Genomic DNA, 25091 nt, shown 5'->3' with positions numbered 1-25091 from the left:
TAGTGTAGCTGAGGCGGAATAGGGGTAACCAGCCCGCGTTCACTGAGGTAGATAGAAGACCGCCTAAAAACCATCCACAGACTGGCTGGCTCACGGGACCTCGACACAAGTCCGTCGGGCGCATTCGTGCTGAGGGCAGGTGCTCCTTCCCAATCTGGAAAGCAGTGCGATAGACGGAACGGCTAACCGGGCGGACATTCCCATGTTTACTTGCGATAGAATTTGCGGAAAATGAAAATCTTATTTTGGAATTATAACGTGATTTTTCCTGTCATGTTTACATGGAAGGCCTGAATCTATTTTCTTAACAGGATCAAATACTGTTCCCGAGCGTTACTTGTCTGTAACGAATGGATTAACTAAATCCGCTCTGGGGGAGATTTTCGGCGCTTTCGTATTTTAGTTTATTGAAGAAGCGAGGCTTAAGACTCCTACCCATATGACACTGCGGTAACACTCCCACGAGATTATTGTGGAAAATGACTGCGAAGTGATCACTGGTTTTGTACTATCATAATGAAATATTTTGGACACGTAAAGTTGGTAGAAATATCATAATGAGTAAAGACATTGCGAGTAAAAAATAAATAATTTGGAGTTATGTACTACAGCATTAAAATTAAAGTTACTAACCAGAGGAGTGGCATCTCGTAGAGGTTAAAATAATTCGTGACAGGCCAAGGGATTTAGGTTCGAATCTCTTCCAGTGCTTAACTCTCTTTTTAATGTGTATCATACTGACTTTATTCATTATTTTTATTGAATTAACTGTATTTATTTTATTTATAATAGTTAGTCACCCCGTTTTCGTCATCGTACACAAAATACAGAATCAGAAATCACTATAATCGAACATCAAATCTGGATAGCCTGAGAACATTGCGGTTTATACCTCGGTACTTGTGAGCCACACAGGTGGTTTAAATTGGCCTATACCACCCCACCCCACCCCATGTGAGGTACTAAATGTCCTGTCGCCAGAAAATGACTGTGGACGAGAATGTTTGCCAGTACTAGAAAGAAGGTACAACAATTTAAAAAAAATTTTTTTTTTTTGTAAGGACAGAAAATATTTCGGCACTGATTTTGTTGCTTAAGTCTTCCATAAAAACCAAATATTATATGACCTTTTTGCAACTATGTCTACTCCTTCACACATAACAACACGTTTATTTTGGCGTCTTTTAAAACATTTTTCTAAGAGTTTCGTTGCTAGCCTTGAAGTTTGGTTTTCTGCTGAATAACCTGTTTGAGCAAAACATACTGTTACTCGACTTCAGCATTCTGGCTGCACGATCCGTCACCTGCTCAGCTGACACGACAAATCGTTTCTCTTTCTCATTTCCCCCCATCGGAGATTCGAGTCCACCCTTGCTCATGGGTGTGTGTGTTGTCCTTAAAATAAGTTCGTTCAAGTTAGGTTAAGTATTGTGTAAGCTTAGGCACCGGTGACCTCAACAGTTTGGTCAAATAAGGTCTTACCATAATTTTTTAATTTCTTTCTCATTTCCAACAAATTTAATCACGTTAACCGCAAGCCGTCACGCTTGCCGCCTACGTATTTTTTTCCACTCACCTTCCACGCTCACACTGCGATGTTATAATGTGCCCTATTTTAACGGGAGCGTCACTATGCCATGCCACGCCACCATGTTATTTCCTGATAAGGTCGCATTACCACCTCGCTTTGCTGGGTTATTTGGACAATATACACTGATGTGGCAAAGGTCAGGGGGTACCACTAAATATCATGTCGGACCTCCTTTTGCCTGGCGTAGTACATCAACACGGCAGGGCATAGGCTCAATACCTCGTTGACAGCTCCCTTCCGAAAATGTTAAATAGTTTAGACAAGAAGAGAATAGAAGTTTTCGAAATCTGGTGCTACAGAAGAATGCTGAAGATTAGATGGGGAGATCACATAACTGATGAGGAGGTATGGAATAGAATTGGAGAGAAGAGAAATTTGTGGCACAACGTGACTAGAAGAAGGGATCGATTGGTAGGGCATATTCTGAGGCATCAAGGGATCCAATTTTTTGGAGGGCAGCGTCGAAGATAAAAATCGTAGAGGAAGACCAAGGGATGAGTACACTAAACATATTCAGAAGGATGTAGGTTGCAGTAGGTACTGGGAGATGAAGAAGCTTGCACATGATTGAGTAGCATGGAGAGCTGCATCAAACCAGTCTCTGGACTTAAGACCACAACAACAACATATGGTGGACTGCCATCCTCCAAAATTGCATCGTTGTTTGGAAATATGAATTCCATGAATGGCTGAAAATGGCCACCAAGTAGCCGAAGGTAACCATTTTCAATCAATGATCGGTTGAGCTGGAGCAGAGGACACAGTCCATTTCATGAAAAGAAGCTCTCACCATTATGGAACCACCACCAATTTGCACAGTCTTGTTGACTACCAGGGTACATGGTCTCGTGAGGTCTGCGCCACACTCGAAACCTACTTTCAGCTTACCAACTGATATCCAAACTCATCTGATTAGGCACGCATCTCGGTTAGAGGGATGCAAAATCATTCTGATAAGTGGGTTCAAGCAGAGAAAATTTTAGAAAATTTGGCTCTATTTTGTAATCTCTAAAATGACAAAAAATGCTTTAAGGCTATTGTAACGTTATTCCTTATGTAGGAGAGTGATTTAGCAGTCCTGAACTGGTATGTGGGGACGTGAAATCGTTGTATGACTGAACGCTAGTGGGTCCAGGGCTTATGGCGTGTCACAGGAGGTCAGGCTGAGCAACAGCTATGGCGAGTCCAAATACAAAGGCTAGCAGCATCAACGGAAATGGGTTAAATCCGGTTTGGAAATGTATGATGAACGATGGTCACTTAAGAGAGCAGCCAATGTTCCATGAAATGGTGAAGTGTCAGACAAGCTGATAGTTGTCTTCTTATGGCTTTCTGAAAATATATAATTATTTACAGTTATGTTTTAGTGCAAATCTGAATAGACCAGTGATTGCAGGAAAATGTATGCAATGACAAAACAATATTTCAGTACCTTCCAGACTATAGAAGTTAATATTTCTCAACGAAAAGCATTTATACAATGAACCTCGGAATTAACAGCTCTTAAACGATTCATGCGATTTCAACATTGAATTCCGCAGGTGATAACATTGCACTCTAGCTATCATTTCTAGAAGCTAATTATGCCTATCTATGTTATTTCTTGTTTTATTACGTTTTTCGTATCTTTTAATTATGCATATTGTCAGAACATCTAATCCCCCACAGTTACTCAGCAAATGAATGCAGCCTCAATGTGTCAAGTTTTGTCATACCTCTAATTTTATTTAGTAAACAGTTACTGTTTTGGCCATAACTTCAGTAAACACTAATTACAACTAGAATTTAAAGTCATGGTAATTTAAGAAGTGGTTAATCTTATGTGTCAGCTGACAGCACCTTCAAAAAGGAGTGCCAAAAGCGCTTCTGATGAGCAGGGCTAAATAACTGTTTAAATAACATTTAATGACAATGTGCTGTGATTTATCGTGAGCAAACTGACACTAAATTCCTGGCTTACTTATTTATGGACAGACCTCTATTTATATTTATTGTGACTGCTGGCAGTGTTACTGAACATATATAACATACTATTAAGTATTGCTGAAATATATTTGTTTAGTGCTGCAGGTGATGATGTTGAGTCAAATCATTTCTGTAGAGCTTCAGCCAGTGGAGAAGCAGGTAGTGCCAGAATACTACGAAAACTGGGACTTTACGAGTGAAGAGCTAAAGTGAGCTATTCTGGACACTCGGTAGTTCGTTCTGGCTATGGTAGCATGAGATTTTTTGTGGAGTATATGACAGATTTTGGGTGGTGAACGGCCGCTACCACACCTTAACTTCTAATGGGACTTTATGTTCCAAAGGGGACTGAATGTGCTCCAGTGTAGGACTCTAACTTTTTCGCTTGTATTACAGGACTGAGGATAGACAGAATATGAGATACTATTCTTTGTATCGTATGTGTAAATTTGTGAATCGGAACTCTGAATTAATTTGAGCTGGTGAATGGTTCATCTACTGTGATCGTAATATGACAAAGTTTTTGTGTATCTTTGATGACACATTAGTTTGGAGATTTTGCTGTCAGTCTTGTAATGCTTTTAATGTAACATTGCTTTGTTTGATAAGGAACTCTTCTGTCTTCATTTGTGTTGAATATAGTAGGACCATTTCCCATTTATTTGAGATGTCCTTTCTTGAATAAGTATTATCCAACGTAATTGTTTGTCGTCTACACCAGTTACACACTTCAGGATGAAACCCTTGCTATTCAACTATCAATTTAACTTTTTTTTGTATTTCTGTATACTTTATTAAATAGCTACTCCAGCCAATTCGTACATTACTTGACTGCATAATCACAGATACAGGTTATTATTTGCACCAAACTTTCTGTGGGCCATGAAAGCTGAAGTGAGCCGCTCGACACTACGACTACATCAAGTTATTCTTTTTGAACGAAGCTATGTATAGCTCCAGTATGTAAAGTATGAACAATATCAAGCAAACTCGTAACTCGTTTGCTCGTTTCAGATGCTGTCTAGGTATATTAACTACACCATCAGTATGTTTTAGGCACTGTCTTACAGTGAAGTTTCATTTCGTTTCCTCCTCCGCTTCTGGGTGCTTAACTTTTGTATTTAGGCTGTGCTTATTGATTTACAAGGTTAATATGTAGAATAATAGTAGAACTTCACGTTTCAAACCTTGTCATTCCTGTTTTTAAACAGAGAACTTTTAGAATAGCCTTCATGTTCCTTAAACAATTACTAGTGACTTCCTTATTAAATAAGAATAAAAAATATTGTCGAGATAATGTGTCATTGTCACCTGTTGCAGACACATATTTGTTGTGATAATCACTGAGACTGATGCATATAGGTATTTTGCCAGACAGATGGAGCATACAAAGTGTCGTTGTTTACATGCTTCTAATGGTGAATATTAGTTTGTCTCCTGGACCTTTAGAGAAGACATAAATATTTTAAACTTCACAATGGGGGTTTGCTATATGCTCAAATTCAAATCTTTAGTTTTCGTAAGTGAGCTGACATATTTTTTCATATGCCTCATGAATGATATTCTACATCATTTCACATGATGCATGTTCAGCAGCGCAAAAAACATCAGCTAGGTGAAAGTGTTATACAGTAGACAAATGCTGTTATGTAGGCACACAAAAGCAATTCCTCTCTTATGTATTAATATCCTGGACCATGACCAATAGAAAATAATTGTGTAATGCTTCCATTATGTTTCATGTAAACTACGTCTTGTAAACAGCCACAGTAAATAGCAAGCCGTTCCACATTACTGTGAGTGTCCTCTTACTAACATCAGGAAGCGGAAGTGGCAAGCACTCACTGACGTAAGTGCATGTGAACTGCAGCATATAAAAAGAATCAGTTAGCAAAATGTTTATCACTTTGATAACGACTGTCTTCCTGAATCTCGAAATTAAAATCCATACAAAGATCGATTGACATGTGACGGAAGGGAATGGAATATTCCATAGCGTATCACATATTGCAGCATTCACACAAGCTGTCAATGGAACAGAACGGGAAGTCAAGGTCAAGGGTTCTAATTTCGTCTTCTGTTAATATTAGAAGTTAACCTGTTTTCGCCACACTCACTCAACCTAACATTGTAGATTTGGTACTTTTACGTCTTATTATTCTTTATTTTATTATACTTCGTTGATTTCGTGACACAGTAAGAATGTTCAATACAATTTGGATGTTTTTCCATTGAGATTTGATCCACAGGAGAGGTCAGATATCTGAAAGGGAAAAATTATTTTGGTTTTACAATAAATAGACCGAAAAGTGGCCTGCGCTCTCTTAAAATAAGAATACAAGTAAATGCAGTAATTAAAATGAAATACCTTTTTTTAACAGTGAAGAGGGGCTATATGTTGAAGGCGTTGGTTCAGAATTATTTGGCACTTGCAAAAGGCGAACCCAATAGATAAGGTAAACATGCTCCACAGCCAGCCATTCTGCTCAGTCAGCCCTCTGACTGAGGACCTCAGTGGCAAGGAGACAAGAGGAAGATAGTGAACAGAGTCTTATACACGAAAATGTAGCTAAAATCCTGAGATGGCCAAGGAGAGCGCTCCGAATAAGAGGGTGACGATTGAGAAGCAGGAAGCCGTGCTTACATCAAGCTGCTGCAGTGCTGTGCCACTGGTAACGGTGATGGCAACCAAGAAACAGCCATGGACGTAGGGGAGGAAGGAGAAATAAACTGCTGAGAAACAGTGACGAGGTATCGACCGGTTCCCCATCAGACACGTCCTGCCGACTAATTCACTTTTACCCTTGTCATTCATGACAACGAAAAGGGGCAGTGGGCTCCAACGATGGAGGGGGAAGGGAATGTTGAAATCTGCCATCCGAAGATTCCTATGGAATGTGGATAACACAACAATCATCACCAAAGAAAGAAGACTACGTTTCTAAGGCGACACCTCTCTGAGGCAAAAGTCCAGTCATAAGAGGACGCCAGTGTGGTTATTCGTGGGGCCATGTTGGCACAAGAAAAATGCAGAAATATTCCGGCTGAAAGAATTTCTGGACATAGCTCTGCTGCCTGAACCAATGTCACCAAAATCCGACAACTGTCTGCCATGTTTGAATCGCTAGAAGTAGGGGAACCTGCCTAAGTTCTGCAACAGGAATTTTGTTCATGTGAAATGTGCTGACCAGCTGTAGGTGGTGCTGATCCCTCATGGAGACGCAATAGGATCAGCTGGCGAGAAGAAGACGACTGCCAGCAAGAAGCAGAAACAACGAGACGAAACCAGCTGCACAGCATGATTACCGCATGTTGCCTTTTTTTTATTTTTGTGATGTCTTGATGTGCAGCCGAATTCGTTTGCGGACTTCTATGTGAGAGATATATGGGTAATATAGTCTTTATTTACTTATCGTAAGGACTGTTTGTCCTTGAGCCTTGGTATTATATTAGTACATCTTTAGGTGTCATATCATTACGAAAATTCTATGATAGAATGAGTCACTCGAACGCAGTGCCAATGTTCAGAGTAGACAGTGCTTGTGTGATCCAGATGCTGGAATTTGGGATATAATGCCTCTATTCTATTGATGAGTCTATGCATGGAGCAAGTGATCTAGTCCAGAATCGTTGGCTAATGTAGTTTGTCATGAATGTCATGAACTCCCTGCGATCTCACTAACCCTAGGATTAGGCAGAGGCGACAGATTTCTAGCGGTTAATTGGGCATTAAATCTATTTCTATTTTATCACACCCAAACTATTTTACAAACGGATTTACAGAGATATATAAATAAGTTGGCACAAGACTCTGATGTGTTACATAAAATTATTACATAATGGATTTGTAAATTTTCCTGTCATATGAACATCATGAATTATTTTCTGTGAGCAATGATATCTACACAGAGTACACTTTTCTGAACTTATATATCTTGATTGTTCATCAGGCTTTAACGGTTTGATTTCTTCAATTTCAGAAAACATTCCTCAAATATATTTTCGTTCTTGTTTCATACACTCAATAATTTTTCTGACAAGTTGGTCCTCTGTGTACAACATGATCTGTATAATGTCTATTAGTGTACTTGATATAATAACAGAAGCAACTCGATTCAGGATTCCGGTATTTCATCATGTGTGAATTTTCTGGTTTTAGTTGACATATATCCATCTTGAATAGTTAACTTATAACACTACTGGCATTGCGTGCTACGTGTTTCCTAATAACCGAACCTTTAGTCTGTCACAGGGAAGCCAAGTATAACGCAACCACGAAACGTAAAATGCTAAATATAACGCAGACCTGCAGTATGCATTTCCCTCTGGGAGGAAATTTGAGAAGATTGATCATGCAGTAACCTCACGTATGACATGACTGACATAAACATATTTACAAGATCGTTTTTCTAATATGTCATAACTTTTGAATCTTACACTTGATATCTTTCATCACACAGATAAATATTAGTAGATGCACTAATTATATTCTCAGTTTTGTAGAATATTGTCAACTTATATGGAAATTAAAAATTTTCAGGTTTTCTAATCAATAACATTACCAACAATTTTATATGTACTAATTTCTCCATATATTTATCTACAGGATATAATGTAGAGTTTCTAGAAGACAGAAAATATTTGGATCATTATTTTTTACATAAATACATATCTTATTCTTTTTTATTTTATCTGATAAAGTATTGTAAGATGATCCTCTATGTGGGGCATATCCGTTAACTCCTAATTGTAAACACATAATTCTATTTAACTTTGATCCTGAAAAACATGCTTGCAAATTTTACATCTTTTAATAAAATATGTTGTTTACCAATCATAAACTATATTAAACTCTTTTTCAATGTGCTCTTAGGGTTATTTTGTCTGACACGTAAATTGCATAGTATTTTTACTTATCATTATTTGGTACCCACAGAAAAATTTTAAATTACTTTTAGTCCATGATGTATTCTTACATTATGTTTAACAGTTTTCATAATTTTTGATTTTACCGTAGTTGATAAATGCCAGGTTCAATTAAGTTTACATTATTTTCAATATTATAGGTTTTAATCTATTAGCAATTGCTATATCATCTAGACAATTAGTAACTCTTTTTCTGTTTCGTTTCTCAAAACTGTTTGTAGAAAATATAATTATTTTTTCAGTGGTTCATCTTTTCTAGTATCGGAAATTCCATCATCAAAAAGAGGTAACACTTTCCAAAGAGTTTCACCATGCATCACCTGAAGTTGTCCTTTCAAAAATGTTATTAGATCACATTTTTTCAGTTTATTGCAACCTCTCAAATTATTTCTTTGACAATAATCACAAAGATGAAGAACCATTAATTTTTCCATTTTATTCCTTTATTTCTTAAAAATAAAATACACTAGATTAGTAAAAAAGAAAAAGTTTTCAAAAACAGACAATAAAGAATTCTTATTTAATAGACTTTTAAAAATTAAGCACAGGATTATTTTCCTTTCGATTTCTTCACATTATCTAAATTATATTTTTTAATTTTATTTTGATGGTTATCTATAGGTGACAGATTCCTGTAAAATAATTTAAATCTTTAATTCCTTGACCAACAATCCATGTCTCTGAAGATGTATCAGTTTCTTATTTTTCGTCAATATTTGTCGATGATAATATTTTCGAATGCTCTCCATGAGTAATTTTTTGTAAATGATTTTAATAAAAATATTTAGAAGTTGTATTTCATATAGAGAATGGAGTCACCTTTCATTGTACACTCTTACATGGTATTCATATACACACAGTCTACATATTGGTTTACAACCAAATTGTATGTATTTTTGTGAAGTAAAATTATTAGATGACTTCTCAGTGCTTCAATTTTTACATAGTTTTATTGTAACTGACTCCTTTTACATAAAGAATCTTTATTATATTTTTATTAAATTTCTAATTTTTGTAATGTATCTTTCAACATATCCATTATTTAAGGAACTAATTCTGATGATTTGTTAGAATCCATTACAAATATTGATAAATTACATGAACTAGAGGTAACATATATTTTTGAGTTCATTCTATTCATGAGTAGTATCATCCTTGAAGAAAAATAGTAATCCTTTAACATATCTGAATGCATAGATAAATCCTCTAGGTAAAACTGAAAATTGTTTACTTTTAATTTCTCTTGATTTATATTTAAGATCACATTCATGTGACTCTACACAGAAAAAAGAGTAAGAGTCTTCCTCCAGAATAAGTGTTTGCTGCACCACTGAAGAAAAATGGTTACCTAATGTGATACAAGCTATTGACTGGATATTAAGTGTGAAACTGTAATATTTGTAAATTTCTCATATTCATAATATCATCCAGCACACAGGACCTGCATTTGGGAGGATGAGGGTTGGTTGAATCCCATTTATCGCCATCCTGATTTTAGTTTTCTGTGATTTCCCTAAATCGCTCCAGGCAAATGCTGAGATAGTTCTTTTGAGAAGGTATGGTCGACTTCTTCACCATCCTTTCCTAATGCTTAAGACTGATGACTTCACTGTCTGGTCTCCCCCAGCCACCCAACAACCCAACCCATAATATCATTAACAAATAAAGCATCATCACTATGCAGACTTTGATACTTTCTGTAAATCTTGCAGATAGAATGTTAACCTACATATATAGAAAATTCCATTTGCAAGTAAAGAGTGATCGAATTAAATAATTTCATTTATACTTTGACTGATACATTTGTAATAACTGGAGAAAATTTTGGTGCAGTTGTTTGTGTTGATGCTTTTCTACTGTACAAACTTTGATTACCATCGATGTCATCTTGAAATAATTCGAAATGTCAAACATTATATTATAGCTACATTATTGATTCATAAACAACTGAATTATATAAACCTTCTTCACTTAACTGAGCTGGGAAGGTAAGAGATTTTGAATTATTGGGAGACGGTTCACCAACGTGTGATTTCCTGAACATATTGCTTTACTCACCAACAACTATGTAGAGCTGCAAAACTTAGTTACAGATGTAGCATTGGAATGTCATTTGGTTGGATTGAACATGCACCTTTCCAAAACAAAAGTAATGCCCAACAAATGGGTCCCAACTGGAGATGTCAAGGACAGTCCACTAGAAGAGGCCTGGGGGTATATCTACTGTGGCCTGATTATAAATGTGGTGTGCGTACTACAAGACCTTTCGTACACACACCATTAGATTATTTGACTTGTCACTCTAACGAAGTAGGCGAGTGTCAGCAATATGTCTCGTGGTCTTATCGTGGCGTGTTTATCTTCTGCCATTAGGTCAGACGATAGAAATCCCACTTGCACGCATAGAGTAGCAGATTGACGGTGACCAACTTTAAACAGAACTTGATTAATTTTCACACACATTTATTTAAATTGTAACAGGCATAAACCTGATTCTGGATGCTATTTACAATTAACAATCTGAAGTTCCTTTGGTTTTGGTATGTTGATCTTATTCTCACATATCTCTGATACTTGACAAAGTGTCTATACGTTTCTCTTCATGGCTTTGTACAGGAATATGGTAATCTTATTAGGCGCAGACTAAAACTTGACTATAGACTGGTACAGACTAATTTAGACTGGTACATACTGGTGCAGACAAATGCAGACTGACTAATCAGAGGTCTGTACACTCGTTATAATACCTCGCGTATTCAGGTATCACTGCACGAGTGTGATCCGTGAGGAGAAAAGGTTCTACATTAGCAGCAATCTCATTGGCTGCGTTACATATTAATACACGGGTCGGTGGAAGCAGAATTTGGTCCATCTCTAAGGCACTACCATCTCGTAGTGCGGCGACGGACGAGCGCTGCGCCTGTGCTGTTGTGCATAGCGGGGCGCGGTCTAGTGGGAAAGTTGAGTACGTGCTGATTACACGGAACTATGTACACAACAGTAAATATGAAGGGAAATGTCAGGCCATAAATGGTTGTGAGACATGGACAATGAATTCATTTACAAAAGGGAGGCACAGAGGGCCATGGAACGATCACTGGAGGGCTATACTAGAAAGGATAGGAAAAGGCAGATGCCATCCAGTCTGTGACAAAGGCTAAGTATATCTTAGAGACACAAGCATGCTTGAAATAGCAGTGGGCTGGCTACATCACGAGAAGAAAAGATGGCAGGTGGACAAAGCTGGTACTGGAGTGGAGTCTCAGAGAGCATCGGAGGCCTAGAGGAAGACCAGCAGACAGATGGGACAAAGATATCAAGAAGATCACTGGTAGTACCTCACATAGAATGGCCCAAGACTGTTCCCCTAGGAGAGGACTGCTGAAAGCCTACATGAATCCACAGCTCAAAGAGGCCACACAATTTAATGATTGAGTTATCTGATGATGATGATGATGATGTGTATTGCGATATTATTAAAGCTAATATAATTATACCGAAATATCAGGCCTTTAGTCTTTTCAGCAGATATTGTTATTATGAACAACAATAGTAGAAGAATCTTCATCAATATACACTTAAATTATTATAATATTAATCTAAACCCTATCACTATCAACGATATTTATTAATGAACCTGCATGAGAATCATGTCTATTTACCATTTTTATTAATAAAAATAAAATATGTCATAAAAATTATTTATGAAATGATGTCAGTGATTAATCTCATTATGTAAAAATAAGCAAGTGTAAATGATTATTGAAAAAAAGATACTTCGTTTTACAGAACTGAACTTGCTAATCTTTGATGTTATTAACGACCTAGGAAACCAAATAAAGATGATGGTAAAAGAAATTGTAAAACATATGAACATTTGGTAGGCATATTTCAGTGCTAGCCAAATGGGTAGAAATTCAAAAAATTTTATTAATGAACCAGGCATGTATTAATTAATAATGGGATTCAAAATACCTTTTGCTAAAAATTGTCCACAGTGCGTTCATGAAAAAGTTTTATCAACAATTCTAAAACATTGGGAGTATACAGTGAAAGGTCAAATAACACACTAGAAAATTTAAATATCATTAAAGATGATCATATAGAGCATTTAGTTGTAACAGGTGATAATGCTACAGATATAAGACAAGAAAGGAACAGAGAAATAATTACATTTTTACCTCATATAGTTTCTCTAACATTTAATGAGTTTTGAGACCAACATTAAGTCTTTTAAAAGGATTCTATGATGACTGTGAATATAATTATGCATTTGGAAAACGAAAAAAAATTGACTAAACCAGTGATACAGATTTGAGTATAGATATCCTAATTCTGAAGAAATTTAGGATTTAACAGAAATCCTAATTCATTAAATCGGTATAAACGAATGAAGTAAACCATGAACATTATTTGTTTCCGCAATTATTTCAATATTTTAAAAGGTTACACTCAAGATCAATTGATTAAACACATAATTGCACTTCATCACAATTTTAGTCTTCACCAATGTTAATAAACAAACACCTGTGTCTGGTCTACATATTTTATATTTTTTTACGTATTGGAAAAGAGGAATGATCTCACACTTCCTGGCAGATTAAAACTGTGTGCCAGACCGATTGTCGAACTCGGGACCTTTGACTTTCACAGGCAAGTGCTCTACCAACTGAGCTACCCCTACCTTCGAAACTTCACAGAAGCTCTCCTGCGAACCTTGCAGAACCGAGAGGTTTGGAAGGAAGGAGACAAGGTACTGGCGGAATTAGGGATGTGAGGACGGGATGTGAGTTGTGCTTGGGTAGCTCAGTTGGTAGAGCAATAGCCTGCAAAAGGCAAAGGTCCTGAGTAGTAGTCTCGGTCTGGCACACAGTTCTAGTCTACCAGGAAGTTTCATATCGGCGCACACTCCACTGAAGAGTGAAAATTTCATTCTAGAAACAGCCCCCAGGCTGTGGCTAAGCCATGTCTCCGCAATATCCTTTCTGCCAGGAGTGCTAGTTCTGCAAGGTTTGCAGGAGAGCTTCTGTGAAGATTGGAAGGTAGGAGACGAGGTACTGGCGGAATTAAGGCTCTTAGGACGGGGCATGAGTCATGTTTGTGTAGCTCTGTTAGTAGAGCAATTGCGCACGAAAGGCAAAGGTTCCGACTTCGAGTCTTGGTCGGGCACGCTGTTTTAATCTGCCAGGAAGTTTCATATCAGCACACACTCCTCTGTAGAGTGAAAATATCATTCTAGGAATGGATTCGAGATTTCCTGTCAGGAAGGTCGCAGTTCGTAGCAATAGATGGCAAATCATCGAGTAAAACTGAAGTGATATCAGATGTTCCCCAGGGAAGCGTCCTGGGACCTTTGCTGTTCCTGATCTATATAAATGACCTGGGTGACAATCTGAGCAGTTCTCTTAGGTTGTTCGCAGATGATGGTGTAATTTACCGTCTAGTAAGGTCATCCGAAGACCAGTATCAGCTGCAAAGCGATTTAGAAAAGATTGATGTATGGTGTGGCAGGTGGCAGTTGACACTAAATAACGAAAAGTGTGAGGTCATCCACATGAGTTCCAAAAGAAATGCGTTGGAATTCGATTACTCAATAAATAGTACAATTCTCAAGGCTGTCAATTCAACTAAGTACCTGGGTGTTAAAATTACAAACAACTTCAGTTGGAAAGACCACATAGTTGATATTGTGGGGAAGGCGAGCCAAAGGTCGCGTTTCATTGGCAGGAAACTTAGAAGATGCAACAAGTCCACTAAAGAGACAGCTTACAATACACTCGTTCGTCGTCTGTTAGAATATTGCTGCTCAGTATGGGATCCTTACCAGGTGGGAATGACGGAGGACATCGAAAGGGTGCAAAAAAGGGCAGCTCGTATTGTATTATCATGTAATAGGGGAGAGAGTGTGGCAGATATGATACGCGAGTTGGGATGGAAATCATTAAAGCGAAGACGTTTTCCGTCGCAGCGAGATGTATTTACGAAATTTCTGTCACCAACTTTCTCTTCTGAATGCGAAAATATTTTGTTCAGCCCTACCTACATAGGTAGGAATGATCATCAAAATAAAATAAGAGAAATCAGAGCTCGAACAGAAAGGTTTAGGTGTTCGTTTTTCCCGCGCACTGTTCGGGAGTGGAATGGTAGGAAGTAGTATGATTGTGGTTCGATGAACCCTCTGCCAACCACTTAAATGTGAATTGCAGAGTAATCATGTAGATGTAGATGTAAATCTGTTAACCATTCAACAATGCATTCCTTATGAAAAATACAATAACATTTTGTTTTCACATATTCATGGCCTCCACTACTTAAACATATAGAGCACAAGTAACTTTTACTCTGTGTTAATATTTCATAACATTTAAATATTTCTTGTTTGAATGATTCAGATAATTTTTGATATTTTAAAAGATATTCCCAATTAATATTGTCTTTACATATTGATATACAATATTCTGAAAATACTTGTCCACTTGATATACCATCCCAACGTAATTTAAAGTTAAATTCTGTCATCAAATCATCAGATAAATTCTGAAAATTTGTTAAATGATCACAGCATAGATCGTATTGATATTCTCTCATGAGATTTGTGGATATTCTCTGTCCCCATGATATTTCTTCCCAATCTAATTTCTTTTGAAATTCTCTCATAAAATCTTCAGACAGATTTTTTATTTTTCGATACATCTTGTTGATCTTCAAATGATTTTATCAATTCACAGATATTTAGTGATTTCTTAGTATATTTTCCCGATATAGTTGATCATAAAACCCTCTCATATATTTTTCAGTTATATCAAAGTATCTTGCAATTAATTTTTCCTGTTCAGATTCTTGAAATGGATTTTTCTTCTTATTATAATCAACTTCTATGTCATCTGGTTTTATTAATTTTTAAATACTGCTCATATAACTTTTTAAAGTGTGATTTCTTTCACACAAACTAAATAATTAGAATAAATTGTTGTTTAATTTTTACATCATTCATCTCGTAAGTGGATTTAGATGTTTTGAATTTTGAATTACCTCTAGGTCCCAGTTGTTTGGTTCTACATTCTAATTCATGTAATTTTAGACTGTTTGGGGTCGCCAGTTATTACTAATAATTTTTAGTAGATTGTTAAAATGTGAAAATTCAAGAGATGTCTCTTTCCTATAATGTTCCATTCCATTAACAAGGAAATGCATTAATTACAAATGAAATTTAATGTTTTATTCATTAAGGAATTTGAAGTATTCTGAGTGAAAGGTCCGACACATAAGTATAATTTTATTAAAACTTCACAGAAAGAGACTCTTCAGTAATATCATATAGAAATAAAAGGATGTTAGTAAGACTAAGTATGTCGATTACTAATGATATTTTATGTTTTATTTGTTACGAAATTTCAAACCGGGGCTACCCCATGACAGAAAAATTAAATAGAATTAAAACTATTGCTGTACAATCATTAAAAACTGTAATCATGAATATAAAGAATTAAAGTGTAACACTTCTGAACATGCAACCACATACTGAATTTATTGGTAAATTTTCAGAGGATATGTTCTTATCCACACTTAAAGCACAATGATTTATTTGTTATGAAATTTCAGTGTCTATAAGTGTGGACACTGCAAAGTTGAAAAAATTAGAGGTAACTATGTATTTCTTAATTTTAAAGTCTAAAAAGTTATTTGTGTTTTATTCATCATGTAATATCAAAATCAAGGTGTGGAGTAACACCTCTGAAAATTAAAAAAATAAGATTCTGATAAAAGATTTTGTCATAAATGGAACCAGTTCCAAGTACATTGACTTCAGCTGTAATAAGTTCAGAATCTTCAACATATTTTGATTACATTCAGAAAATGTACTATGGTGCGAATGGACCTTCTTGGTTTAAAGCTACTTGGTTTCCTCCATTTGAAGAGAAGAATGTTCTGATAAGTAAGGATATTTTATGTTTTATTTCTTGTGGAGTTACAGGTTCTGGCACGTCAGACTGAACTGAAGAAAATCAAATATAATTTAACACAATGTTTAAATGAAAATAACTTAGAAATAAATCAAATAAAGAGTGATGAAATACCATGGTTTTAAATTCTGCATCCACAATCTGTAGTTATTAATGGACCTTCACAATATTCTTTAAACTTGCAAAAAAAGAAAATGGTTTTTAATAAATGGCAGTTGATGCAAGTGCATCTGGTGGCAAATCATTAATGATAAGTGCTTTGGAAGTTATTCAGAATAACATTATCAGTTAAATCTGTGTTCTTGGTTTAATGATACTTGGATTGCTATATCTAAGAGAAGATTGTATTAATTACAAATGCAATTTTAAACATCATTCATTATGGTGTTTCAATACCTGGGAGGTTGAAGACTAGAAATTTTGGCAAATAAATGACACTTAATGGAATTTTTTTTTAAGTTAATCTTGTAGAATACGAATATATACAGAATGATTTCAAACAAATAACACCAAAGAATTTAGGTAAATACCTGCATATCTTTATTGGTTGAAAGTTTTACAATGTTAATAACGAGTGTAAGAAGTAAAGATGTCAATTAAATTAAAACATTTTATGTAGCCTTCGAAAAAACTATTCGCTTGTTTAAATACTACAGCATCTGTTAACATAAATAAAGTTAAACCGCTAGTGTGACACCTCGGTTGAGTTTACAGTGATAAAAGCTATAGAAAGAATAATTTAAAATTAAGAATAGAATTTTTAGAGGGGAAAATAGTGTAGAATCAGAGTTCGGTAATTGCAGATCAAAATTATAGTATATCAGCAAGTTGTTTAACGTCTAAGTATAACAAAGCCACGGAAGCTCCGTCATGGCGAAAGGCAGTGACGTTAAACTCTTGGGATGAAAAACCTATAAAAATGCCTGATCGTCATTATTGCCGCCTTTTTTCCCTTGATTGTTTCGTTAAAAGGTGGGGAACCCGTGTCAGTCCGCGAGACAATAATTAGATTGGACTTTATTGTCTTAAGATTCACGATAAACTGTTAGAATATTACGGAGATTAAAAGTGATGTACTGGACGATCTCTGACTTGGTAGCAACGGAGCAGTAAGCGGACTTTAGGACTTTAGGGCTAGATTGGAACTTTATGGACATATAGACGACAGAAACTCAAATTATCTGCTGATATGAGTGAATTCAGAGGTACCGGTATTCAGATATTAACGTGTGGACTTTTGAAAGTGTCGTGTGCCGTTCGTTGCGAATCTGGACGTAGAGCGAGAGCATATCGGCATTTGCGGACTATTTACATTCCTCCAGGCTAGGAAGCTTTTAAATAGACCATTATCTATCACCATCTTAATCCTTTAATATAGAGTGAAAGTGAAATACAGGACTGTTGTACTAACTTCATTTACCTGGTACTAATCAGTGAAGTTCTTACGGAACCAAAGCTATGTAACAGTAAGTCAGCACCATCTAGCGGAAATCGTAGGCATTAACTAACACGCTAACTGAAGTGAACGTTTACATGTCTTACGGACTACTTAATATGAACTTTTGTGACGCTTCGACGTCCTCACTCCCTCCGAAAGGTGGCGCAGGCTCTCTTAATCATAAAAGGAGAGAGTTTTAGCCGGGCAAATTACTAAATAAAAGCGATATTTACAGGACTCACAGTAAAAGCAAAACAGAAGGCGCACACCTCATCGGAGAGTCGTCGCTGTCACGCCGGGAAGTAAAGCTGGACAATATACCGACGAAACGTATCTAAGAGCACACGTCGACGTGGAGTACCTAAAAAGGGTACCACAAGAGAGTTGGGGATGCTTCAAAATGGCGACCTGAACGTGGGGCTCGAAGAAAGGAAAAGACGGCATTAAACCGGCACGGGATAGAAGAAACAGAAGAAAGAACGAGTTATCTGTGAGAAGATAATTCACTAACAAACAGTGGTGCCAAACTTTATGTTAAACCTGCCTGTCCGAGGACCACATAAGCAATAAATTGAAAAGGTACGTGAACCAAGCTATTGTAATCTTGTGTGTGTTACATAACATTTGTTGGAATTAATAACATTGACTAATTGTGTTTGTGTGTGACCTTTATCTGTACCATATGCTGAGAATACCAGTGCTTAAGCGGACTACCAGGTTATAAACGAGGTCGAGTGGACAACCTGGAACGTGATCACGAGTGCAGGAACAAGGTACTGTAATCGTTATCCAACGACTTGGCTGATTATTTGAGGTAATTGCGTAGTGTCGTTGACTAGCAGTACAACTCATTCCTATACTTGTCGTAGATTAGACATTGTGATTGTAGTAGTATGAAATATTGATCTGATTTCCCAACCACCGTGTCTATTGTATTGTTAGGTGTATGTTTTAGGAGTGTGATTAATTTGTTTGTTAGCAGTGTGTGTCATTCTGTTAAAAAGGGTTTATATGTTATGATCAATGGACGACTTAGACGAGAATGGGATCTATAGGAATGTGGATCGGAATGCGAGAGGTGGTGATTCTATGAGTGTTGGATCAGTAGAACGTGTGAATGATAATGCAATGGAGGTATAATCTGTAGATCCCGTCGCCCGCATCTCGTGGTCGTGCGGTAGCGTTCTCGCTTCCCACGCCCGGGTTCCCGGGTTCGATTCCCGGCGGGGTCAGGGATTTTCTCTGCCTCGTGATGGCTGGGTGTTGTGTGCTGTCCTTAGGTTAGTTAGGTTTAAGTAGTTCTAGGGGACTTATGACCACAGCAGTTGAGTCCCATAGTGCTCAGAGCCATTTGTAGATCCCGTTACTGCAAAGGGAAGGAATGCGGATTCAGGCCGGGGGAGGGGGGGGGGCGACGGAAGGGACTAGTTTTTGCCCGACCATGGTGGATAATCTCATTAGCTGAGATGAAACTCATAGTGGAGATATAGCGAAAGGTAGTACTAGCATTGAGAGTAATAGTCTGGATGACATGATACGTCAATTTATGCCTCAACAAAATGTTAGAGATAAAGAAAGGGAAGTACGAGAAGCGGAGAAGTAAAAAGAAAGGGAAGCTAGAGAACGAGAGAAACAAAAAGAAAAGGAAGATCGTGATAAGAGTAGAGACGACCTGTTAGCAAAAATTTTAGAACAGCAGCAGGAAAGGGACGAATCGTTTAAAAAGGGACTTAATGATATTCAAGCGCACGAACGGCGCTAAAATCAATTAAAGGGGCGTGCACAAGAAAGAGCTACCGGAGTGGAAGACCAGGTAATAAAGGTTTCTGAAATGTAAGCTAAAATCAACGAGAGTGTAGAGCAAATTAACGAAGAGCTAGTAAATATAAAATTAGATAAAAACCAAACGTGAGAAAATGTATCAGTTTTAACGCAGAAGTTTCAAAAATTAAATACTTCGACGAAAGAAGAAGTCAAGGAGTCTCTAACTGAACAGTCAGATAAATTTAAAACATAAATGGCTCAGTGGCTAGAAACGAAAAACGCTGATACATACGAAGACAGTAACTTGTTCTCGAAAGAACAGTTACTGTTGATGACCGTGCAGCTTTTCCCTGGGATAAATGATGACTAACTGACAACCTCAGCTGCCGACAAGTGTTGTTGATATACCTCGATGTGTACAGCTGAAAATGTGTGCCCCGACCGGGTCTCGAACCCGGGATCTCCTGCTTACGTGGCAGACGCTCTATCCATCTGAGCCACGGAGGACAAGCTGAATAGCGCGACTGCAGGGACTTATCCCATGCACGGTTCCAGTGAGACTCACATTCCCAACTGTCCACAATTCTGTCGGCAGCTGAGGTTGTCAGTTAGTCATCATTTATTCCAGGGAAAAGCTGCACGGTCATCAACAGTAACTGTTCTTTCGAGAACAAGCTACTGTCTTCGTATATATAGTTAAAGGCTAGCCAGCCATTGACCTTCGTCTGTGCGAATGCGCACAGGTTGCCCAAACTGTTACGGGAATAGCCAAAGCGTTAGCGAGTAATGACTGGGTGGGCAAATGTCAATAAGGTACAATGCATATGTACAATTGTGGACAGTTGGGAATGTGAGTCTCACGGGAAGCGTGCAAGGGATAAGTCCCTGCAGCCGCGCTATTCAGCTGTGTTCTCGGTGGCTCAGATGGATAAAGCGTCTGCCATGTAAGCAGCAGATCCCGGGTTCGAGTCCCGGTCGGGGCACACATTTTCAGCTGTCCACATCGAGGTATATCAACAACACCCGTCGACAGCTGAGGTTGTCAGTTAGTCATCATGAAAAACGCTGAAGTTGAAAAGGTAGTAATTCAGACTTTAACGGAAGGAAAACCATCTATATCTGATAAAGTAAATAACGCTAGCGAACCTGATTCTGTGGAAAGATGGACATTTGAATTTAAATCGATTAAAGACTCGATCGTGGCAGAGATTATGACTCCTGCGTTGAAACAGACAAAGCACGATCGGTTCCGACGAACGTCACCGAAAGTTTTGAATTTCCGAAACATAATAATAATAAACGATTGAACACTGACCGACTGGGAGAGAATGTTAGTGAAGATAGGAGAGTACAATTTGATGTTCATCCTGCTACTGATAATCGTGGTTTGAGTTTAGATCCTGATACGTACCACGAGTCGTATTATTCGTTGTGTGATCGGACGAAGGTAGAGAATAGCATCTTTAAGTCCAGGCAATTTCATTTCTTTGATGACGAGAAGGGATCCATACACCCAGTGGTGTTCATTGGGTCGTTTAGGAATATATTCCAAAGAGGTTGGACGGAGAGGGACAAATTACAATTTATAGCGTCCAAAACGGCAGGAAAAGTAACAGTTTGGGCGGCCGAAGTAGCTGAGAATTGTCATACGTGTGAGGAATCTGAAAAGTTATTCGTAGCTAAATACTGGTAAAAGGGTATACAGAGCCGCTTACGCAATGAAATTTATAATCCCGAGTATTATAACCCAAAAAAGGGTAGTTTGAGAAAATACTTTGAAAAATATCTCAACAAAATACATTACTGGGATGTAGCAATGTCACATAGAGAGGTACTGCGTATCCTAATTGGAAAATTACCGATCAGTATTAGAGAAAAGTTAATTAACGTGCCAGATGAAGATTTAGAAAATTTCTTATCAGTAGTAAAGACGACCGACGTAATGTACGAAGACATAAAGCATTTAGAGCAGTATAATTGTGGTAGCTGTGGGTTTAATGTTAATTCTGTAGGTAATTTTGCCAGCAGCCATTATTTCAACGGCTGTTGCAGGGGTAATAGATCTAATAACGGTCGTAATAGCTATGGAAACGGAAAGGTGAATTTTAATAAGAGAAGCAACCAACCTAATAATTTCAACGGATAGGGCTCGAATAATCAATATAGTGGGAATAATAAAAGTGGGAATGTTAATAGCGGTAACCAGAAACGGAAGTTTGAAGAGAATTCAGTGGATAGTGGTGAACAGAGAGCGGTAAGGTGAAATAATTCAAGCGCCGATTCCTTGGAAACAACCGTTAGGAAATATACCAAGTAGTAATCCCGCAAACAGAATAATACCCGAGCAAAGAGCAGTGAATGGGGTAATCTAAATCACGATGTACGGGCCGTAGTGCTCGAGGAGCAACCAGGTACATCAAGTCAATCGCCAACAAACTTAGCCCAGTCCATGTAAGCCTTCCGACACGGATTGGTGATGGGCAGGGGGGCAAAATGAATTCAACCATTCCAGCATTGAGGTTTAATAACGGCGTCGACATTAGAAAGGAATTATTAGGTATACCAACAAAGAAAGCTCCATTAACGCGTGAGGTTATACAGGCCATCATAAACGGGTGCATTTGCGGAATAGATACCGGAGCTACCACATGTGTCAGGAGCCGTAATTTGTTCGATCAACTTAGGAAAACAGAAGCTTTACCTTTGTTACCAGTATCTAATTGTGTGGTGTCAGGTGCTGTAGGAGCCTGTTAGGTACCCAACAAACTCCAGACCATAGTAGAGATAGATCTAGAGGGACATAAATTGAACGCAAATTATTTAATCGCCACAGGACTATCATACGATTGCGTTTGGTGTTGGGATTTATTAAGGGATCACAAGGCAATAATGAACCTTAATCAAGGAACGTGTTCTCTAGTACTTGACGCCCAAAGAGCAGAAATTAAATTTATAAAGAGGGTGAAGCTTACCGGAAAGTATTCCCGTAGTTTTCAGGTAATCACTGAGACATCTGACATGATCGAAGATTGTAATAGATTAAACCAACTATGTTATTTGAGTGCTCAAGAAACCGTGGATATAAAGCAAGCCATTAACGACAAGGTTAATGAATCTGAGTATTTGTCCGAAAATCAAAGAGTAAGAACTCAGCGAGGTTGTAATAAATGACATAGAAGTGCTTCCTACTAAACCAGGCATAATTAAATATTTTATATACAAGTTTGAAGTGTATCCCCACTAAACGTACTGTCGAGTGTCGTATTCTGTACCATCATCAAAAACGGAGCTGGTTTCGAGAGATATAAAGAAAATGTTAGAGTGGAAGATTATTGAACCCTCGAATTCATCATACACTTGTCGAATAGTTCCAGTTATTAAATCTGACGGGAGTGTTAGGATAGTTTTAGATGCCCGTGACATTAATAAAATAGTAAAACCCATAATGACAGGACCTGAGAATTTAGAGGAAATGTTACAGAGGTATCATGGAGTAAAGATATTATCTTCAATTGACCTGAGAATTTCATATTGGCAGGTCATAATTTCAGAATATTCTCGGAAGTATATGGCATTTATTTTCGCAGGACGCAGTTACCAGTTTAGGGTCTTGCCTTTCGGAGTCAACATCAGCGGAGGAGTTTTTATCACGGCCCTGGATAGGGTCCTAGGTCCCGAATTATTACAATCTGTGACCACTTACGTGGACGATCTTTTGATAGCAACACAAACATGGGAGGAACATCTTGAATTGTTGAAGAAAGTATTTGAAATATTTAAAGAATTTGGTGAAACGGTTAACTTGAACAAGTCTATGTTTGGAAAAAATAAATCAAATTTTTAGGTCACATGATAACTCCGCATGGAATAATACCTAATGGTTAAAATGGTTCAAATGGCTCTCTGCACTATGGAACAACTGCTGTGGTCATCAGTCCCCTAGAACTTAGAACTACTTAAACCTAACTAACCTAAGGACATCACACACATCCACGCCCGAGGCCGGATGCGAACCTGCGATCGTAGCGGTCGAGCAGTTCCAGACTGCAGCGCCTATAACCGCTAGGCCACCCCAGCCGGCAATAATGCCTAATCGTAAGAAATATGACGTAATTATAAAATTGCCATATCCTAAGGACAAGAGATTTGGAGGGCATCGTGGAGGGTAAAAATCGTATAGGGAGACCAAGAGATGAATACATTAAGCAGATTCAGAAGGATGTAGGTTGCGGTTGGTACTGGGAGATGAAGAAGCTTGCACAGGATAGAGTAGCATGGAGAGCTGCATCAAACCAGTCTCAGGACTGATGACTACAACAACAACAAGGACAAGAGACATCTTAAAGCGTATTTAGGTATGGTGTCGTTCTTTCGTCGATTTTTACCTAATAAGATATGAAACGATGATAGTTTGTTGAGGTTATTGCGAAAGAACATACCATGGATGTGGACTGACGAATGTACAGGCAGCTTCGGAAGGATGCATAGCGTTTTGTTGATTGCTAAAATGCTTGCACACCCTGACTTGAATAAAACATTTAGTATAATGTCCGATGCGTCTGCCACGGGCATCGGCTCTACGCTTCTCCAAAATGATGAGGGCAACGATTTAGAAAATATTTCCATTACAGGATTTGCAAGCCGTATTGTAAGTAGTTGTGAGAGAGCATCTACAGCAACCGAGTTAGAAATTTTGGCTATTGTCTGGTCGCTACACAAATTCCGTTATTTCGTCTACGGATGTAGGATAAACATCTATACTGATCATAAAGCTCTGTCCTTTATGATGAATTGCAAATTATTACATAATAGACTACTTCGTGGTATCTATTGCTACAAGAGTACGATATTGACATCAAATATATCAGTGGCAAATCTAACGTCCTAGCGGATGCTGCATCCAGATTGCCACCTGGTTTGAGTGAATGTATTGAAATATCTCAAGCCACTAATAATTTTAAGGTAATGGAGATGGACATAGTCCATCTTAAGAAAAGTTTTCGATTAATGTGTAAGCATATAGCTAAGATCCAACGCCAAGATCCAGTTTGGGGTTAAGTTGTTACCTTACTGAATAACGAAGTTCAAGATGTAGTTAAGAATAATTGGAAGTTAGTTGATGATGTTCTGCACCATAGTGAACATAAATGGAGAGTATGTACGCCTAAGGTACATGTTAGCGATCTATGTTGGTATGTTCATCATTTATGGGGACAATGTGGACCGGAGAGGTGTGTGGCGGAAATAAGTGAAGATTGTTACTTCAAAAATCTGAAAAGGAAAGTGCAACGAGTATTACAAACTTGTGTGCTATGTCAAAAGGCAAAGCCAGTGAACTATAGCCGCAATGTAGAATTACATCCTATAGTGCCTAAGCAACTGTTAGATTTTGTATCTTGCGATGTCATTGGACCCTTGCCTTAGTCGAGAGAGAACTTTAGAT

Source organism: Schistocerca nitens, chromosome 3, assembly GCF_023898315.1.
Source record: "Schistocerca nitens isolate TAMUIC-IGC-003100 chromosome 3, iqSchNite1.1, whole genome shotgun sequence".
In the NCBI taxonomy this organism is placed as follows: Eukaryota; Metazoa; Arthropoda; class Insecta; order Orthoptera; family Acrididae; genus Schistocerca; species Schistocerca nitens.
The sequence above is the reverse complement of the archived record's forward strand: the minus strand, read 5'-3'. Positions refer to the sequence as shown.